This window comes from Triticum aestivum, chromosome 7B, assembly GCF_018294505.1.
Source record: "Triticum aestivum cultivar Chinese Spring chromosome 7B, IWGSC CS RefSeq v2.1, whole genome shotgun sequence".
NCBI lineage: Eukaryota > Viridiplantae > Streptophyta > Magnoliopsida > Poales > Poaceae > Triticum > Triticum aestivum.
In genome coordinates, this window is record NC_057813.1 from 129987144 (window position 1) to 130010343 (window position 23200).

A 23200-nucleotide genomic window follows, 5' to 3' on the forward strand; every position below is an offset into this window, starting at 1 on the left:
TCTAGTAGGTCCCATCAGCATTGAGTTTCCTCTCAAAGGCAATACCCTCTTTCCTAGGGTTCCTGTTCAAGATCTACTTTTTAAGCACATCGCATAGAGTCTAATGCCCTTTGAGGCTTTTGTAAATGCCTATCACATACAATTCCTTCAGACCTGCATTATCGTCAGTGATACTTGTGGTATCCTCAGATGAGGAATTTGTGACCACAGAGACAGTTGAAGAATTTGCAGCAATAGAAGCATTTGAACATTCAGGTGATGAATTAGAAGATTCACGTTCAATGCATTTCAGACATGGTGGAATAAATTCTTCCTTAGCGGAACTGATCTGTTGAGCAAGCAATGAATCGTTTTCCTTCTGAAGATCTTCATAACTTACTCTTAACTTCTCAAGATCTTGCTTTCTCTGAATAAAATCATAAGAAAGTTTCTCATGATCAGTTAAGAGAGTGTTATGATGATTTTGAAGGTTGTCAAACTTTGACTGAAGTTTTTGAAGACTATCAGTCAAAGCCTTAGTTCATTCCAATTCCTCGTCCAACATATCATCGCTTTCATGTAGCATGTTTTGAACTTTTTCAAGAGCTCTTTGTTGTTTAGGGGCAAGGGAAGCAAGTTTGACATAGCTAGGTCCAAATTCATCACCTGATTCATCACCACTAGATTCGGAAAGGTAGCATTCTGTTACCTTGGCACCCTTTGCCATCAGGCATGGTGAAGAGGATGATGATTCAGGTGCGAAAGTCATCTCCTTGAGTGATTCCTTGAAATCCTGAAACCAAGGATCATGACGAGTACGATGGCCTTCGTAGACCTCAGAGAGTCGGTCCTAGATTAGCTTCGCATGGTTAAGATGCATGACGTTCCTGAACTGATTTTGGGACAAACAGGAGCAGATGACATCCTTTGCTGTGAGGTTGAGTAGAGTGTACTTGCGAATATCATCAGCCTCCGCCATCTTGCATAGATCAGTAAGGCCAATCTTAGTGATGGTCCATAGTTCGCTGTTCATCACCATGAGTCGCTTCTTCATCATGGCCTTCCACTTGGGATACTCATGACCTTCAAAGATGGGGCAGGACACACTCCTCATTCCTGCAGTCGACATAACTAAAACTCCAGGTGGTTAAACCAAAATCACACAGAACAAGGGAGTAGCTTGCTCTGATACCAATTGAAAGTGCGTTACGTCGACTAGAGGGGGGCGGGGTGAATAGGCGATTTTTTATGAATTCTTCACTGAGAAATTTCAAGGTGACGAAATTCCTAAGCGAAGAACTACTTGCAGCGGAATAAGTACTCAGGTATAAGCATAACAGAGCAACAACATAGTCATCATGATGAAACGATAGACAAAACACAGAGTACAGAAAGCGTAAACACAAGATAAGCAGGATGAAGACAAACCGACTGAAGAAATAGGATTGAGGAATTAGAGAAAGTCTTCAGTCAAAGTCTTCAAATAGTAATGATCAGGTTCATCAACACATAACCGAGGAAATGAAAGGGTTGAGGAAATAGAACCAGCAGGCTTGGTGAATACAATGATTTGGTCGACCAGTTTCAACTGCTGTGACAGTTGTACGTCTGGTTGGAGCGGCCGAGTATTTAAAATCGAGGACACACAGTCCCGGACACACAGTCCTCACCGTATTCTCCTTGAGCTAAGATCACGCAAATCTCGCCCAACAGTAGTGGTAAGTCTTCACAGGTGACTTTCAAACCTTCACAGACTTGGTCACTCGGCAATCCACAATTCCTCTTGGATGCTCAGACCATGACGTCTAACCGTCTGGAGGATACACAGTCCTCAAAGGTAACAAGCATCGGTTCCACACAGGAACAATCTCTTTAGTGATGCTCAATCACTTTGGGGTTTATAGGTTTGGGTTTGGGATTTGGGTATTTCCTCACCTGATGATTTTCGCTCAAAGTCGTCGGAGGATGGGATGCTCTCAAATGATAAGTGTCAGTTTCTCTCGGAGGATGGGGCGGCTATTTATAGCCTAGGGAGCAGCCCGACATGATAAGACATAAATTCCCTTGGCTGATATGACCGTTAGGTGGTAGATATTTTGGAACAGCTGGCGCACGGCTCAGCAACGGTCGGATATTTGAGGTTCAAATTCCTCAGGGCTATCATGTTCCTCACTGTGTAGGCAATCCGCACTGGTGAATTCCTAACTCCTCAGTCAGAACAAATTTCTTAGAGACCAGAAGATCTTCGTCTCTGTCACTGAAGAAATTGACTGAACTGATATGAGATTTCCAATGGATTCACTCGAAGGATTGGGTAGGTGTAGGATTTTGAGATGAGCATCACTTGAAAATCAATTTCCTTAGTATTACCTCGACCCACTTTAATAGTACGGTGTTTCCTATTACTCAAGAAAGAGAAAATGAAACTACGAAAACAAAAGTATTCATGCTTCATATTCCTCGCATGAATATCCAAGTCTTCAAGGTCACACCAATTTCTTCACTTTCAAAGTCTTCAGGAGAACCAAAGTCTTCAGCCGAAGACATTCATTTTTAGGGGTCAACTTTCATAGTAAATATCAAACTCCTCATCGACTTATAGTGCCTGTGTACACTCAGAAACATATTAGACCCTTAACCTATAAGTCTTCAATACACCAAAATCACTAAGGGGCACTAGATGCACTTACAGTATGCTTCCTTGGCCACGTACTTGACGTGTTGTTCATCCAGTCTGTGATGCCAGACACTGTGCTAGGTGTTCTTGTCTTTCTTGCTCTCATCCTTCATCTTCACGTAGTAGGGGTCGATGATGGCCGAGCCAAGGTCAACGATGGAGTTCTGTTTGTTGTCGTCACTGCCCTAGATCTTGTAGTGATCACGAATGTTGACAAGATTCCGGCAGGTCAAGCCCGAAACCTTGAGCGCTTTTAGATCGTTGGTGGTGTGCACCGTAGCGAAACTATAGTCGGAGCTGTTGATAGACTTGGAGAAACGCTCATAAGGCCTTGTGGCCAGGTGGTAGTGGTAGACGAGGACGTCATGTCGCACGCACAATTAGGCGACGACAACCTTCTGATCGTGCCCGACACGACTGATGGTGAACTCGAGGTCGAAGCCGACCACTTGGTACTTGTCCGCAGCAAGCAACTGCTCCATAGTTTGGATGGAGCTCTCCATCGAGACTGGCTCGTTCGTGTACACCACCGAGAGAGCCTTCCCCATCATGTGGGTGTTCGCTAAGTGATGTGTGGTGAACTGCCCCTCGTTGTCGTCGTCGGCCACTGGGAGCACCATTGGAGCCACGAGGAGCGCCATTGGAACCGCTCGATGTCCTCGCCGTATGTGTCATCGTGGGTGTGCTTATTGTGTTGTCTGGCGCGAGAGATGAAGGTAAATGGCCACATGAATAAATGGGGGCCGGGCAGCCTGGATTCTCGTCACGTCCGCGTGGCAGTTTTTGAAGTGGGTAATTGCATCGTGGTGCCGCGCCCGGTGCAACCGCATGCATAATGGCAACACAAACGTACGTGATCATGCGCCAGCCCCAAACACTGGCGGCGCGCGTGGAGGGACGAGGGCAGAGCGCCCGGAGGGATGCGAGAGCAGAGCGTGCGCGGCGGGACGCGAGCAGAGCATGCCGCGGCCGCCTCAACCGCGAGCAACCACATGCATATAGCAGTTGAACACGTAGGGAATGGCTGTCTACAAGCCGGCCGGCAGTTGCGTTGCTGCGTAGAGAGCGGCCGTATACTACTACCTCCGTCTTGGTCTATTAGTCCCCTTTATATTATGTGCCATATTTTGACCTTAAATTTAACCAACAAAATTTAGTGCGTGTTATAATGCTTATATAATTGGAAACTATGTTCAAATACGAATCCAACGATATAATCTTTGGCGACATGCCTTCATATTTTATTAGTTAAATCTCTAGTCTAAATTTGGCACAAAAATACATAGATGAAATATAAACCAGGACGACGGTAGTAGGTAATTGAATCGCAAATGGTTTTTTATTAACCGTATGTGTACATGTCCTTTCATCCTCCTCTCGTACGTCTTGTCACCCCACCGCCGTAGATGGCTTCGAGCGCAAGCTTGAGCAGCGCGCGTGGGCGTTCTTTTGGCCAAACGGTGCTGAGCTCGTTCCCGCGCAAGATTCTCACCCGACTCGGTGAAATCCCCCAAAATCCCAAAGCTTACTGGCCTGCTATATAAACCCTCATGGCCGGTGAGTCCTGCGTCGCATTTTCTCCTCCCTCCCTGTAGCTTATCCCATCTGCTTCTCCCACAATCACCAATGGCACCGGTCCGTCGTTGTTGCTCAGCCACTCCGTGGTCATCAGAGGACAGCTCCAGCTGGGAGGCTACACCGCGCGCAGCGGCGCAGTCCCCAGCATAGTGTAGTGCATGTGGCATCCATATTGGGTGTGCATGGAACACGCACCACACGCTCCATCGCCAGTGCCCGTGAGCAGCTGTTACCGGCCGCCGTTGCTGCCACCCCACCGTCTGTCATCGTGGCCACCACACCACCGTCGAAAGCCAGGGACATGGCCCGCTCTGGTGCCGCAACCCGAAGGCGGGAGGTAGCCATCATGGCCATCACCCGCTCCGCCACCATGGCCCAAAGACGGGATGTGGCCGTCGTGGCCGCCACCCCACGGCGGGCGATCGTGACCAGCACCCGCTCCGCCATCGCAGCCCGAAGGCGGGAGGTGGTGGCCGTGGTCGCCACCACATCATCGGCAGCCGTGGCCGCCAGCCCACCATAGACCGTCAGGGTCATCACCCACTCCGCCACCGCCACCCGAAGGCGGAAGGCCGAGGTGGAGCCCCACACGTGCATCAACGACCTTGCACGCTACATCGAGTTCCCGCGATTAGAGGAGGAGCACCTCGTCGAGCACGCAAAGAGCCTTAACGCTGCCGTGGCCGCAACACGTGCCAATGCAGAGGTGAGGAATCAGGAGATCTATGAGGAGTCCCGCCGCCTCGAGAGAGGTTGTCTGGAGCGACAGAGGGCGTTCGAGGTGAGCATCACTGAAGGTAAAACAGTGACAGCTGGCACCGTATTGCAGTTGTCTAGCTCGTCATAGGCACCTCCTCCTCTGCCTCTTATTAAGCGTGCTCGGCAGAGGAGAGGCTGCCGGAAGTAGTACAAAGCCCCTCCGTAGTAGTAGTAGTATTTAGGGGCTATTTTTTCAGTTCATTTGACTATAGATGTGGTGGAACTATACAACGTACTTAAAATTAGCTAGTATATATAGTTGAACTAGCTATTTCAGTACATGGTTGGCAACAATTGGAGAAAAGTTTGGTCGGTTCAGCTATCGATTTGAACTATTTGTATAAAGAATGACTACTTAATCTATGATTAGAATCTATGCTTAATTACTGAATTTTAGTTGCAAAAAATTAGATAGTCCTAGTGATTTTTAGCTGCATATTTCGACAAATGGCAGTGTTACAAGATTGACAAAGGGCAATGTTACTAGATCAATAAATGTCAATCTTTCTAGTTTGACAAATGGCAATATACCTAATGTGACAGATGCAAATCTTACCAAATTGTCTGTACGTGGTTGCACAAGAGTCATAAAAAAATTCTTTGCGTTGAAGGGATGAACAAATCCTACATGCCAGATTTTCTCTTGACTTAGCGCCGAAGTCTCGCTTTGCATACCGTATTCAATCTGAACCGTTTGAGTTGAAGAGATGCACAAATCCCGCGCGACGAATTTTCCCTTGGCTTACTGGGGAAGGCCATAGCTCTCACTTTGCATACGAGTGTTCTATCTAAAACATTTGCGATGAAGAGCTGCACAAATCCTGCTCGGCACATTTTCCCTTGGCTTACTGGGGAAGCTATCAGTTTGAATACAGGTGTTCTATCTAAAACATTTGTGATGAAGAGCTACACAAATCCTGTGCGGCACACTTTCCCTTGGCTTCCTGTGGAAGCCGTCGGTTTGCATACAGGTGTTCTAACTAAAACATTTGCGATGTGTGTTTTATATTTAAAATCATTGACCTTTTTAAAGAAAATCATTTGATAAGTCTATACATTCAGAGAGAAAAACGCAAGGTTTTTCAAACCATATCTTTCATTCAGTCACACTGCGAATTTATATTCATATGATTGAGGTACAATATTAAACCCCCCAAAAAACTAATTCTAGCAGCGGTGAAGGCGGTGTGCCGTGCCGTCGTTGTCGTCCTCCGGGACGCCATTGTTGAAGTTTTCAAGGCAGCACAGAATGTTCTTCACTTGAAATCAAACATCATGGGAGGACGGCAAATCGCTGAGCTGCGAGGTAGCGGTTGACGGCGGTGTCCCATGCCGCTGAGAGGGGAACACGCACGGGCGCGGCGGGTGTAGGCAAACGCACAGGGACCGGTGCCGCGGTGGGTGCAGGGGCGCGCACAGGCGTGGGCACGGGCACTGGTGCTGGCTTGTACATGAGCTCGCGTGGGTCCGCGGTGACCTCGCTGACGCTCACGGCTTCCAACTCTGCGATAGTGCTCGGCGACCAACCTGTTAATGCTACGGGATGGTCGCTGGCGCGGGTGCAGGGATGGGAGTTGGGGCGGGCGCGGGGGCTTCAACCGCGACATCCAGCTCGTTCAGGGCCATGTCCATGAGGCCCCATTCCTCCTTATTTTCTATCTCCTCCGGCTCGGAGTCGAGTTCACCAAACTGGAAGACTAGTGGCAGATGATCCTTCTGTGCCATGGTGTTGGCGGAGGTCCGCAGGAGGGGAATGGGAGGCGAACAGTAAGGCCGCTCGTATTAAACTGCAGCTCGGGCACCATTAATGGAGAGGATGCGAGCAAGGCGGGCGGCCATGGAAGTCAAAGTGCTCGCTTCCCAGTGAGCCTATGCGGCGTACAGCTCGCACGCTTCCCGGTGAGCCAGCACATTGGAGGACAGCTTGCACACCTCTCGGTCAGCCTACGCTCGCACGCCTCCTGTTTAGTCAAGCAGCTATCCGCACGACACCTCCTAGCCACTAAAAGAGTGATGCGCGGCTTCACGTGAATGGTTAATAGAATGCACATGATTTAAATTATACAAAACCTTTGAGATGTTAAAGTGGCGGCTATTTGTTCCAAAATGCCTTTGTTGGTTGTTATTCGAGTGCGCCTTCTCTCGAAATGGACACGAAAAATACCACAACATGTTGGGTGCCATCCCATGATAGCATGCCAAGTTTCATGAATTTTAGAGAAGTTTTTGGATTTACTAAAATTTAAAAACAAAGTATCTCAATGTTTTGCCGGCAATCACCAGTGCCCTGGTGTTTGAATTCATTACCATTTCTTGCTTGGGACCTAAGCATGCACCAAAGGACACACATTTGATATGTCAACACATTTTTCTGCACTGGAGCATGTGCATGTAGTTCAAATTTGAATTATGCACATAAAATGCTAGTAAACCCAGTTAATGTATAAAAATGTCCAAACGAACCCCGAAATTGCAAATTTTAACATGACACCTCTATTGCTCTATGTTGCCACTAGGAAAACATTGAAAATAGGAAGAGGGAATGTATATCGTTTCATCCACCAAGGAGGCACATTCCCTACTGGAACCAGGAGGCTTGTTGTGGGAAGCTCTGGTATGTGAGAAGCTTATACCCAAACCTGCCCCAAATGGGACAAATTTTGTACCACATCATGTTGATGCGAGTTTCATGAATTTCAGAAGAGTTTTGGATTTATTAGAATTTGAAAACCATGTATCTCAATGTTTGCGGACGAGCGATGGTGGCAAGGTGTTTGATATTCATTCCCATTTCTTGCATGGGACCTAAGCATGCAACCAAGGACACATATTTGATTTTTCAACCAATTTATATGCACTGGAGCATGTGCATGTAGTTCAAATTTGAATTATGCACATAAATGCATAGAAAACTCAGTTAATGTATAAAAATGTCCAAACGAACCCCAAAAATTTCCAAAATTTAACACAACACTCCTATTGTTCTATGTTGACACTAGAAAAAAAATTGAAATCAAGAAGAGGCAACGGATATCATTTCGTCCAGAAAGGTGAAACGTCCCGTACCATAACCATGAGGGCTTATTATGAGAAGCTCTGATTTGTGAGAAGCTTATACCCCAACCTGACCCAAATGGGATAATTTTTTACCACAACATGTTGATGCTGTTCCATGATAGCATGCCAAGTTTCATGAATTTCAGACGAGTTTTGGATTTACTAGAATTTGAAAACCATGTATCTCAATTTTTGCAGCCGAGCGGCAGTGGCAAGGTGTTTGACATTCATGGGACCTAAGCATGCAACCAAGGACACATATTTGATTTTTCAACCAACTTATATGCACTGGAGCATGTGCCTGTAGTTCAAATTTGAATTATGCACATAAATGCATAGAAAACTCAGTTAATGTATAAAAATGTACAAACGAACCCCGAAAAACTCCAAAATTTAACACAACACTCATGTTGTTCTATGTTTACACTAGAAAAAAAATTGAAATCAAGAAGAGGCAATGGATATCATTTCGTCGAAAGAGGTGAAACATTCCCTATCGTAACCATGACTCCATGAGGCTTGTTGTGAGAAGCTCTCGTTTGTGAGAAGATTATACCCTAACCTGACCCAAATGGGACAATATTTTTACCATGGCATGTTGACGTCGTACCATCACAGCATGTCAAGTTTCATAAATTTCAGACGCATTTTCGATTTACTAGAATTTGAAACCATGCATCTCAATGTTAGCGGCCGAGCAACGATGGCAAGGTGTTTGATATTCATTCCCATTTCTTGCATGGGACTTAAGCATGAAACCAAGGACACACATTTGAATTTTGAACCCATTTATATGCACTAGAGCATGTGCATGTAGCTCAAATTTGAATTATGCACATAAATGCATAGAAAACTTAGGTAATGTATAAAAATGTCCAAGCGAACCCCGAAAAATCCCAGAAATTGACACAACACTCCTGTTGTTCTATGTTGACACTAGAAAAAAATTGAAATCAAGAAGAGGCAGTGAATATCGTTTCGTCCAGAAAGGTGAAATGTTCCCTACCATAACCATGAGGCTTGTTGTGAGAAGCTCTGGTTTGTGAGAAGCTTATACCATAACCTGCCCCAAATGTGACAATTTTTTTACCCCAGCATGTTGATGCCATTCCATGATAGCATGCCAAGGTTCATGAATTTCAGACGAGTTTTGGATTTACTAGAATTACAAAAGCAAGTACCTCAATGTTTGCCGGAGAGCCACATTGTCGTGGTGTTTGAAATTCATCCCCATTTCTTGCATGAGACATAAACATCAACCCATGGACACATATATGATTTTACAACCCATTTTGGTGCACCGGAGTATGTGCATGTAGTTTAATTTTGAACTGTGCACCTGGAATGCCTAGAAAACAAGTTAATGTATAAAAATGTCCAAATGAACCCTGGATAATTCCAATTTTTTTGATAACACACCTATAGTTGCATGTTCACTGCAGATAAAATTTCTAGCAATTCAAACACCCTCCTTTGCCGTTGTGACCCCATTATGTAATTCAAATCAAGACGAAAAATCAAGTAGATTGAACACAGTTTATTATCACCAATTGTGTGAGATGTAGTACAAAATATCTTGGAGCACCATCGACATATAGTACTCCTATGGCTTAAGGGAGAAGGTGCTTGAGTTACAGTCCACAGCCAAAGAGTCAAGCACACTACCTCACTCCCCGAATATCATTTCACTGTTCAATCGTCGCCGGTAAAAGATGGGGACATGGACCCACGTCGCGAGGGAAACTTTGGTGTCCCGCTCTGGAGAGAGCGAGGCCACAACCGTTATGTGCGTGCTAACAAGCTGCATGAGCACGGTTGCAATCTGCGACCGGGCGGCCAAGGCAGCCCAAACGAACGTTGTTGCTTCTCAGGTGGCGGCAGCAACATCTGCCTCGGGGATAGCAACTGGCGAGAGTGGCACAACAGCTGTCCATTCCGCAGCGGTGGCCTTAGCCCTAATGGAGGCCGCCCACGACCATGTCGAGGCCGCCCATGTCTAGCTCGTGGCAGTCACCACACAAATCAAAGAATTGGCAATCGCCGAGAGCGTTCGAATAGCCGTCCGTTCCTCCGCGGCATACCTTGCCACGACGGAGCCCGTCCAAGCCCAGATCGCGGCCGCCCACTCCCAGCTTGTGGCGATCTTTTCCAAAGAGATGGTAGACGTGGACGATGAGATGCTTGCCGAGTATGGTATGATGGATGCCATGGAGCCCCTTCCCCAGGAAATTGTCGGGCGTGAGTTGGACATGGAGGAGGCAGCGGAGATCGACGAGCACCATCCGTAGTAGTACTCTTTGTTTTGTTTAATTAAGAGTGCCAATCTTTAATTTGTTAGAGTAATGTTTAGGCCAGCTAGCTCTATTTAATTGCTGAACTTGCTCGATTAAGAAGTGTGGGTGTGTTGTAGTCTCCTTTGTGTACCCAAATTATGCAATGGCGTGGATGACCACTGTAACCAGGGAAATTTGGACCAAAATTTGCACGTTCAAACTCATCGCACATGGGTTAAGCTATATGAATCGTTTGTGATGTTCACATATCGCACACAGTGCTGAATAAAGGTCTGTGTCTGATGACACTTTGCGCGCCATTTTTTTTGCTGCACCAATCCAAAATTTTCGGCTTCCGCGGAAATATCTACCTCCTTGCGCCTCCCCTTACCAAAAGCCACATTTCCCCTATTTCCGCCTTCCTTCCAAGTTGAAACCTTCACTCCTTGCATGCAGCGCTGCCTCCTCACCGGCGACCCCCCTTCACGCTGCTCGGCCTCGTCGATCCAGGCAGGTAATCCTCACCCGACCCCCATCCTCCTCCTCCTTCCATATCCCACATGCCTCGACCACCGGCGCTACACCTTCCACCCAAATCGCTGACCCCTCCACCAAATAAGCACCGCCCTAAGCCATGGTGCACGCAGTATAGCCAAGAGCTCAAGGAGCATTTGGCAGCGGAGAAGCAAATCACGATCGCACGCGCGGATGAGGTCGTGATGGCTGCCATTCATGCTGACCCCCAGATCTTGGAGGAGCACCTCACCATCGAGGCCACCGTAGACGCCTCGCATGCCGACGCCGCGACACATTGGCTGCTTTAAACGATAGTTCATGGCCTTTTCTCGAGGCCACCATCGGCGCCTCCGATGAAGACTACGAGGTGTTTTCTCAGCGTGCCTGTGCTTACCTCAACTTGAGAGCCAACAGGTTGGTGCCCGGAGCGGCTCAGGCAACTCACCACTATGACGAGGGCACCCATGATGTGGAGGCCTCGCCCTCTTCCATGTCCAAGGAGCCAATCATCATCGATATCTCTGACAATGTGGAGTAGCTTGTCTTGTTAGCTCACTATAAGGACCTATGTTCAGTTTGCTAGTTACACCGGTTAAACATGCTCGGTTTACCCGTTGCATGTGCTGCTCTTGCCTTTCCTTAACAAATTCTAGTGAATTGTCCTATCTACTTTTACCATGCAATATGTTGCTCTAGTTTATATGTTCTATATGTCATGCAATGTGGTGCTCACTTATTAAATTTTGGTTTGTTGTCGTGTTCAGTTAATAGCTTGGTTCAATTCTACAAATGTGACGTTCAATTCTTCAGGGTGCAATTTTGTATTGTCTTCCATGTGAGAAATAAATCGAATTTATCTTTACAGAATACATGAGAAACAAATACAATTGCTATATTTCCAAGTTGTCAAGCATGCTTGGTTTGTTTAACTATTTGATCTTCTATTATGGTATATATTGTGCAATGTGGTGCTCAGTTAATATTTGGTTCATTTGTTGTGGTGTTTAGTTAACTGTTTGGTTCAATTTTGCAATGCGATATTCAATTGTTGTGGGTGCATTCTGTTATTGTATACCATGTGAGAAATAAATCGAATTTGGCTATATTAAATACATGAGAAACAAATACAATTGTTGTATTTCCAAGTTGTTAAGCATGCTTGGTTCGGTTAACTGTCTGATCTTCTATGAGGAGTATGTTATATTGTGAAATGCGGTGCTCAGTTAATGTTTGGTTCATTTGTTGTGGTGTTTAGTTAACTACTTGGTTCAATTCTACAATGCGATGTCCAATTGTTGTGGGTAGAATTTTGTATTGTTGTGCATGTGAGGAATAAATCGAATTTGGCTACACTTAATACATGAGAAACATATACAATTGCTATATTTCCTAGTTCTTAATTATGCTTGGTTTGGATAAATGGGTTTTCCATGCAGCTTGAATTAATATGATGAATCTGATATGTGCTTATTTTTCATCAATATATTTTACTGATAGCATGCAGACCCTCACTTAACCTAATCACTAACTACCTTATATGTGTTAAAGGGAAACAATGGGAAGCACCGAGGTTTACAATCGAGGTTTGCACATGCATGGTCCTTTGTCTAATAGCACATTATCATGCAATTGCAGGAACCATTATAATATTTAGGTTTTTAACAATTTGGTCTTGCACATGTAGGTCCTGCTGTCAGAGGTTTTGACCCACTGTTCGACCCTTTTTGCATATGGGGAAATGAGCTGTCCATGAATATCAGTCAAGTCAAGAAACTCAGAAAGATTGTTAGGATAATGAAATCAGCGACAAAAAACAATAAGAACTTTGTCTGCACAATGAAGAAGACATCAGTTCACTATAGGATGGTACTAACTATTATACCTTGCCTTGTTTATTCCTTTGCCCCATTTCCAATATAGAGAAGATATTTATGCACATCCTTGTTTTCATGCCTTTTCAAAGCAGTTCACTAATGATTACCTCTCAAACCACCTGTATGGTCGGGAGGCGAGGAAGGTATTCATACAACACCCACAGTTCAATATTGAAGTGTTGCTGAAGAGGATGAAGGATGGACGGTCAATCATCCACAGACACTAGCCTAAAGTTGCAAAGACCTTCAACATCAATGAAGGCTCAATATTTGCCTTTCGCTTCAACAATTTTCCAGATGAGATTTCTCTGTCTATGTACCATCTATGATGCTAATTTCGAATGATTATAGATGTTGCATGTGAAACGTGGTGCTGGTACAGTTGTGTAATGGGGTAGCTGAGTGCTGAAGCTATATGATGTAGTACTCTGATGTATTTCAATTATGAAATCATGCTTCCTTAATATGAAAATGAAATATATTGTGTGCTTAACATAAAATGTCAATCAGATTAATAAATGGATTATTAATAATAGGCCAATTAGCCTGCTAATTGGGTTTTTCTATTAAAACGGTTATTGAGAAAACACCGTGGGCGATGACCTCAGGCAACACACACATTTTCTAGGAATAAACCGTGTTGGATCAATGAACAATCACACACGACATCCTCTTGAAAACTGTTTGCGTTAGGCCACGTTGCGCAAATGTTTACCACATAAAAAGTGTGTGTGATGGACAACCTATGCCACACAGTTTCTTCTACGCACCGTGTGTGATGCATTCAATAATGCAAATGATAAAATTGTTAATATGGTCTACAATGGCAACGCTATCACAAATGATTTAATGGGGAAAATTGTGTGTAATGTACCTACGAACGGAAACGTTTTCCTTGGAGTGGCTGTGTGGGATGTATATACGAACGGAAACGTACTTCTTGGATTAACTGTGTGGGATGTACATACTAACGGAAACATATTCCTAAGATTAACTATGTGGGATGTACATACTAACAGAAACGTATTCCTAGGATTGACTATGTGGAATGTACATACGAACGAAAACATTTAGCCGGGACTGCCTGTGTGGGATGTATTTACGACCAGAAATGATTTGGCTTGTATAATTGTATTTTTTAGCACAACTATACGTATAACCGCATTTGATTGCTCGCCAATCGAACACGACCTCATTTTGCCGAGCATGTGTGCCAGGAGGGCCTATCCCCGACGGTTCTAGGTCGTGTGGGAAGGACTCCCCTATCGCAATCACTCAGTTGGCGACGGTTCAGAATGCCGTCGTGGAAAGGGGTTAAAAACCATTTGTATAGCACCTCAATGTACTAGTGGTAGTTGATGTATTCACGCATGTATTTAAGTTTCCGGTCAATACAATTCTAGCATGAATAATAAACATTTATCATGAACAAGAAATATGATAATAACCATTTTATTATTGCCCCTAGGGCATATTTCGAACAGTCTCCCACTTGCACTTGAGTCAATAATCTAGTCCACATTGCCATGTGATTAACACCCAATGAGTTCTGGGGTTTGATCATGTTTTGCTTGTGAGAGAGGTTTCAGTCAAGGGGCTTGCAACATTCATATCCATGTGTACTTTGCAAATCTCTATGTCTACAAAGCTATGTATGGATCTACTCTAGCTAATTGCTCCCACATTCAATACGTATCTGTATTGAGACTCAGAGTCATCCGGATCAGTGTAAAAGCTTGCATCGACATAACGCTTCACGACGTAGTCTTTATCACCTCAATAACCGAGAAACATTTCCTTAGTCCTCTTAAGGTACCTAAGGATATTATTGACCGTTGTCCAGTGATCCACTCCTAGATTACTTTGGTACCTTCCTGGCGGACTTATGGTAAGGCACACATCAGGTTTGGTACATAGCATGGCATACATTATAGGGCCTATGGATCAGGCATAGGGGACGACCTTCATCCTTTCTCCTTTTTCTGCCGTGGTAGAGCTTTGAGTCTCACTCAACTTCACACCCTACAATACAGACAAGAACTCCTTCTTTGACTGATCCATTTTGAACTCCTTCAAAATCTTTTCAAGGTATGTGCATTGTGAAAGTCTTATTAAGCGTCTCGATCTATCTCTATAGATCTTGATGCCCAATATGTAAGCAGCTTCACCTTGGTTTCCTTTGAAATACTCCTTTCAAATAACCCTATATGCTTTCCCGAAATTCTACATCATTTACAACCAACAATACGTCATCCACATATACGTACCAGAAACGCTATATAGCTCCCACTCACTTTCTTGCAAATACAAGTTTCTTCATAAACTTTGTATAAATCAAAAAGCTTTGATCACCTCATCAAAGCGTAAATTCCAACTCCGACATGCTTGCACCAGTCCATAGATGGATCGCTGGAGCTTGCATACCTTGTTAGCATCCTTAGGATCGATAAAACCTTCTAGCTGCATTATATACAACTCTTCCTTAAGGAAACCATTAAGGAATGATGTTTTGATGTCCATCTGCCAGATTTCATAGTCGTAATATGCGGCAATTGCTAACATAATTCTGATTTACTTAAGCATCGCTACGGGTGAGAAAGTCTCATCGTAGTCAACTCCTTGAATTTGTCGGAAACCCTACAGACGATGATATTACCTTCAGCGTTTGTCTTCTTCTTGAAGATCCATTTGTTCTGAATGGCCTGCCGGTCATCGGGCAGGTCCACCAAAGTCCATACTGCTTTGTTCTCATACATGGATCTTATCTTGGATTTCATGGCCTCAATCCATTTGTTGGAATCCAGGCTCATCACCCTCTAAATTATTGGGATGCCCTCTAACTAAAGTTGACTCTTCTTCAGTCCCTTTATCATCTATTTTAATATTACTAAACAAGGAATCAATAGAAGAAACACCAATCACTTTAAGATCTTCATCATTTTTATGAAATCAATTGGTAGAAAATGCTTTTTCTAAAAATTCCTTTTTAGCTCTAAGCATAGCGGTTCTTTTTCTTACTTTCATCCATAGAAACATATAAAGCTTTAATTGATTCATTGATATCAACCTTGGGTGGAATTTTTTTAATCTTGAGATCTTCTACATCATGAGAAATTCTATCAATGCTTCTAAACATATCATCAGTCTTATTCAACTTTTCTTCTATCGTAGTATTGAAAACACTTGAGCATTGATAAATTCCTTAATATTACTCTCAAGATCAGAAGGGTTCCTATTATTATTGTAATAAGGATTATCATAGGAATTACCATAATTATTAGAGGAATTTCCAGTAAAAGGCCTAGGATTAAAATTACCTCTATAAGCATTGTTATTGAATTTGTTTCATGAGACAAAATTCACATCTACGGGATCACTATTTTGATCAATCAAAGTAGACAAAGGCACATCACTAAGATCAATAGGAGCACTTTTACTAGCAACCAATTTCATAAGAGCATCAACTTTTTCACTCAAAGTACTAATTTCTTCAACCGAATTAACTTTTTTAATAGTAGGTGCTCTTTTAGTATGCCACTGTGAATGATTTTCCATGATATTATCTAGCAATTTTGTAGCTTCGCCCAAAGTAATTTCCATAAAAGCACAACCTACAGTGGAATCTAAAAGATTTCTAGAAACAAAATTCAACCCCGCATAAAAAATTGTATGATCATCCAAAGATTTAAACCATGAGTAGGACAATATCTTAGCATCAATTTCACTCTTACCCAAGATTGTCCAACATGTTCATGCCCAGGTTGCTTAAAGTTCATGATTTGATTCCTAAGATAAATAGTTTTCATGGGCGTAAAATACTTAGTAATAAAAGCATCTTTGCACTTATCCCAAGAATCAATACTATTGCCAGGCAAAGAAGAAAACCAAAATTTTGCATGATCCCTCAAAGAGAAAGGACATAATTTCAACTTCACAATAACATTGTCGACATCTTTTTTCTTTTGCATATCACACAATTCTACGAATTTTTTTAGATGGGATGCGGCATCCTCATTAGGAGTACCGGAAAATTGATCTTTCATAACAAGATTTAAAAAGCGGCATTAATGTCACAAGATTCCGCACTAGTGGTGGGAGGAGCAATGAGAGTGCAAATAAAATCATTATTATTGGTATTGGAAAAATTGCACAATTTGGTACTTTCTTGAGACATTGTGACTATGCAAACACGATTGCAAGAAAAAAGATAGATCTGACGAGAAAAAGGCGAACGAAAAATAAGGCGAATAAAAAGGCAAAATTTTGTGAACTGGGGGAGATGAAAACGAGAGGCAAATGGCAAATAATGTAAATCGCAAGGAGATCATATTTGTGATTAGGAACCTGATAGATGTTGATGAAGTCTCCCCGGCAATGGTGCCAGAAATTCCTTTTGATGCGGCTAGAAACTGCGTCGGTATTTCCCCAAAGAGGAAGGGATGATGCAGTACGACTACGGTAGGTATTTCTCTCACTTATGAAACCAAGGTATCAATCAAATAGGAGAACCAGGCAACACTATGTAAATTGTACCTGCACACAAAGAACAAATCCTCACAACCCAACGCGTAAGAGGGGTTGTCAATCCCTCCTTGGTAAAAAGATAGATTGGTTTGTATGTGTTTGGATAAATAGATCTCGATACAACACAAAAAAATAAGTAAAGAAAAAGTGCAGCAAGGTATTTTTGGGTTTTTGGAATAATAGATCTGAAAACAAATATAATGGACAATAGATCTGAAAGCAATATAATAAAAGATAGACCCGGGGGCCGTACATTTCACTAGTGGCTTCTCTCAAGAAAATAGCATACGGTGGGTAAGCAAATTACTATTGGGCAATTGATAGAAGATCGAGTAATTATGATGATATCCAAGGCAATGATCAATAAATATGCATCACATCCAAGATTAGTAGATCAACTCCTGCCTGCATCTATTACTATTATTCCACACATCGACCACTATCCAGCATGCATCTAGTGTATCACTACTGGAATCTGGCACTTTGTCATCTACCATGGCAGATGGCAAAGGCATGGTCGGCGGATGGCAAAGGCTTCTTTGCCGTCTGCTGGCTGATGGCAAAGAGCCTGCGGCTTTGCCATCTGCTGGCAGATGGCAAAGCCTCTTAACGGGGTTAGCCCCGTTAGAAGGCTAACGGAATACTTTGCCATCTGCCAGCAGATGGCAAAGGCTGCATGCTTTGCCGTCTGCCAGCAGATGGCAAAGAGCTTTGCCATCTACTGGCAGATGGCAAAGAGCCCAAATAGGCCAGCCCCAATTTTACATGTAGATGACACGTGGCCTGTTTGCCATCTGCCAGCTGATGGCAAAGCTCTTTGCCATCTGCCATCAAATGGCAAAGTGACTATATTGCCCCATTTAATTTTATTTTTTCTTATATCAATTCATTTTCACAGAAATCAAACACAAATATATTTATATGACCAATATAGCATATTCAACACATATTACCAATAGTCATGAACACATATGTACCCAACACATGTTACCAATAGTAGCAAGTTTCATCCGTACATATACATAGTTTCATCAATATTACACAGTTTCATCCATAGGTAGCAAGTTTCACAAGGTCAAAACAAAAACTAAATACAAGCACTCCATCAACCCAAGCTTCAGTGATCTTAAGCAAATCTGTAAAATGGAAAGAAGAAAGTTAGAAGAAGAAGACTAGAAGAAGAAGATTATTATGATGCAACTAAAATGTGAAGATTATTATGTTGCAACTTATATCTGTAAAATAGGTCATTTTGGAGCTAAGTATGGTTATTATGTCATTTTTGAGCTATCTAAGCATACTAAGTCATTTTGGTGTAAAACATGCTAAGGTCATTCTAGAGCTAAGTAAGGTTATTATGTCATTTTGGAGCTAGCTAAGCATGTGAAGTCATTTAGGAGCTAAAATATGTTATTTCTTAAGCATATTATGTCATTTTAGAGTTAGCTAAGCATATTAAATCATTTCGGAGAAAAAGATGCTAAGTATAGGTCATTTTAGAGCTATCCTAGGTTAAATAGGTCATTTTTAAGCTAGCTAAGCATATTAAGTCATTTTGGAGGAAAAAATGCTAAGTATAGGTCATTTTAGAGCTATCCTAGGTTAAATAGGTCATTTTGGAGCTAATTAAGCTTATTACGTAATTTTTGAGCTAGCTAAGCATATTGAGTCATTTTGGAGGAAAAAATGCTAAGTATAGGTCATTTTAGCGCTATCCTAGGTTAAATAGGTCATTTTGGAGCTAAGTAAGGTTATTATGTCATTTTGGAGCTAGCTAAGCATATGAAGTCATTTAGGAGCTAAAATATGTCATTTCTTAAGCATATTATGTCATTTTAGAGCTAGCTAAGCATATTAAGTCATTTTGGAGGAAAAGATGCTAAGTATAGGTCATTTTAGAGCTATCCTAGGTTAAATAGGTCATTTTTAAGCTAGCTAAGCATGTTAAGTCATTTTGGAGGAAAAAATGCTAAGTATAGGTCATTTTAGAGCTATCCTATTCCTAGGTTAAATAGGTCATTTTGGAGCTAATTAAGCTAATTATGTAATTTTTGAGCTAGCTAAGCATATTAAGTCAGTTTGGAGGAAAAATGCTAAGTATAGGTCATTTTAGAGCTAGCCTAGGTTGAATAGGTCATTTTGGAGCTAAGTAAGGTTATTATGTCATTTTGGAGCTAGCTAAGCATATGAAGTCATTTAGGACCTAAAATATGTCATTTCTTAAGCATATTATATCATTTTAGAGCTAGCTAAGCATATTAAGCCATTTTGGAGGAAAATATGCTAAGTATAGGTCATTTTAGAGCTATCCTAGGTTAAATATGTCATTTTAAGCTAGCTAAGCATATTAAGTCATTTTGGAGGAAAAATGCTAAGTATAGGTCTTTTTAGAGCTATCCTAGGTTAAATATGTCATTTTGGAGCTAATTTAGCTTATTATGTCATTTTTGAGCTAGCTAAGCATATTGAGTCATTTTGGAGGAAAAAATGCTAAGTATATGATTATGTCGCTAGTATCCATATGGCAGAGAACCCGGGCCGACATGAATAGTCATAGAACCAAGGTGGCACAAACGTACAGGGACAGGCATACATGACCCAGCAATGCATGTGTCGGTCATCAGCGAGTGCAACCAAGTCGTAGCAAGCTACAAGGACTTTGGTGATACACCGCGTGACATTTCCCCGTAGGGACAGACACAGGAGCAAAGAAGGACACATGCCGGTCAATCCATGTGTTCCGGAGCAGTAGCGAACTACCATGGCTCAGTGGAAGCACTAGGAGGCATTTCCCTGTATGGAAGGCTACCAAAGGCACACGGTTAGGTGTCGAATCCCACACATACAATGCATTTCAAACACTCAGTCTCGGGTTTGGGGTCCAGCCTTGGGTTTCTTCACGAGAGCGGCAACTACCTTGCCATTATTCTTGAAGTTCCCTTTCTTTCCCTTGCCCTTTTTATTGAAACTAGTGGTCTTATTCACCATCAACATTTGATACTCTTTCTTGATTCTACCTCCTTGGCCCTAAGCATCACGAAGAGCTCAGGGATCATTTTATCCATCCCTTACATATTATAGTTCATCACGAAGCGTTTGTAGCTTGGTCGCAGTGACTGAAAAACCCTATCAATCGCTACTTCATGCGGAAGATTAACTCCCAACTAATTCAAGTGGTTGAAGTACCCACACATTTTGAGTACATGCTTGCTAAGGGAGCTGTCCTCTTCCATCTTGCAGCTAAAGAACTTGCTGGAGGCTTCATACCTCTCGACCCGGGCGTGAGTCTAAAATACCAATTTTAGCATCTGGAACATTTCATATGGTCTGTGGTGCTCAAAACTGTTGGGGAACGTTGCATGGAAAAAATCTACGCACACACAAGATCTATCCATGGAGATGCATAGCTACAAAAGGGGGAGATCATCTACATACCCTTGTAGATCGCTAAGTGGAAGCGTTTATCAATGTGGTTGATGTAGTCGTACACTTTCAGGATCTGTCCTGATCAAGTACCGAATGTATGACACCTCAGCGTTCAGCACACGTTCAGCTCAATGATGACCTCGCCTTCTCGAGCCAGGAAGAGAGGCGAAGTAGTAGATGAGTTCCGGCAGCACGACGGCATGGTGATGGTGGTGGTGAAACTATCTGCAGGGCTTCGCCAAGCACAACGGACGTGGACGGAGGAGGAACTAGAACTAGAGGGAGAGGGGGCGCCGCACACGGCTTGGGGACCATGGTCTGTCTTGCCCCTACCCTCCTCACATTTATATAGGTGGAGGGGGATAGGAGATTGCCTAGGGCGCCCCCAAGGGGGCCGGTGGCCAGCCCTAGGGCGCCTGCCATAGGCACCCCTCCCCTTCCTTCCTAGGCACGTGAGGGGAATGCACTAGAGGAGGCGCCCCCTTTCCTTTCCCTGCATGTGGAAGAGAAGGAAAGAGGGGGCTTGCCCTCTCCCTTCCTTCCCTAGGGTCGGCGCCATGAGGTGGGGGTGCACCAGCACCATATGGGCTGGTTTGCTATCCCTTGTTGGCCCGTTTGGCCTAATATGCTCCCGTGGCCTCCCGGACCCCCTTCCGGTGATCCAATAAATACCCGGTGTATTCCAAAACCTTTCCGGAGACCAAATATTATCATCCTATATATGAATCTTTACCTTCTAACCATTACGGAGCTGCTCGTCATGTCCGTGATCTCATCCAGGACTCCGAACAACATTCGGTCACCAACTCACATAACTCATATAATACTATATCGTCAACAAAAGTTAAGTGTGCGGACCCTACGGGTTCGAGAATGATGTAGACATGACCGAGACGCTTCTCTGGTCAATAACCAATAGCCGGACCTGGATGCCCATATTGATTCATACATATTCTACGAAGATCTTTGTCGGTCGAACCTTTATGACAACATATGTAATTCCCTTTGTTTGTCGATATGTTACTTGCCCGAGATTCGATCGTCGGTATCTCCATACCTAGTTCAATCTCGTTACTGGCAAGTCTCTTTTCTCGTTCCGTAATTCATCATCCTGCAACTAACTCCTTAGTTACTTTTCTTGCAATCTTCTTGTGACACTGTATTACTGAGAGGGCCTAGAGATACCTCTCCGTCATACGGAGTGACAAATCCGAATCTCGATTCACGCCAACTCAACAGACACCTTCGGAGATACCTGTAGATCACCTTTATGATTGTTGTGATGTTTGATAACACACAAGGTATTCCTCCAGTATCCGGGAGTTGCATGATCTCATGGTCGAAGGAATATGTATTTGACATTAAGAAAGCAGTAGCAATTAACTGAACGATCATATGCTTAGCTAACGGATGGGTCTTGTCCATCACATCATTCTCCTAATGATGTGATCCCATTATCAAGTGACAACACATGTCTATGGTTAGGAAACCTTAACCATCTTTTGATCAACGAGCTATTCTAGTGGATGCTCACCAGGGACACGACATTTGTTTATGTATGCACACATTTATTTAAGTTTCCGGTCAATACAATTCTAGCATGAATAATAAACCTTTATCATGATTAAGGAAATATAATAATAACCACTTTATTATTGCCTCTAGGTCATATTTCCAACAGTCTCCCACTTGCACTAGGGTCAATAATATAGATTACATAGTAATGAATCTAACACCCATGGAGTCTTGGTGCTGATCATGTTTTGCCTGCGGAAGATGTTTAGTCAATGAGTCTACCACATTCAGATCCGTATTTACTTTGCAAATTTCTATGCCTCCATCCTTGACGTTTTCACGAATGGAGTTGAAGCATCTCTTGATGTGTTTGGTTCTCTTGTGAAACCTAGATTCCTTCGCTAAGGTGATTGCTCCAGTGTTGTCACAAAAGATTGTCGTTGGACCCAATGCACTAGGTATTACACCTAGATCGGATATGAACTCCTTCATCCAGACTCCTTCATGCACTGCTTCCGAAGCAGCTATGTACTCCACTTCACACGTAGATCCCGCCATGATGCCCTGCTTGGAACTGCACCAACTGATAGCTCCACCATTCAATATAAATATGTATCTGGTTTGTGATCACTTATAGTCATCTGGATCTGTGTCGAAGCTAGCATCAACGTAACCCTTTATGATGAGCTCTTCGTCACATCCATAAACGAGAAACATATCCTTGGTACTTTTCAGGTACTTTAGGATATTCTTGACCGCTGTGTAGTGATCCACTCCTGGATTACTTTGGTACCTCCCTGCGAAACTTATGGCAAGGCACACATCAGGTCTGGTACACAGCATGCATGGCATACATAATAGAACCTATGGCTGAGGCAGAGGGAATGACTTTCATTTTCTCTCTATCTTCTGCCGTGGTCGGACTTTGGGTCTGACTCAATTTCACACCTTGTAACACATGTAAGAACCCTTTCTTTGACTACTCCATTTTGAACTTCTTCAGAACTTTGTCAAGGTACGTG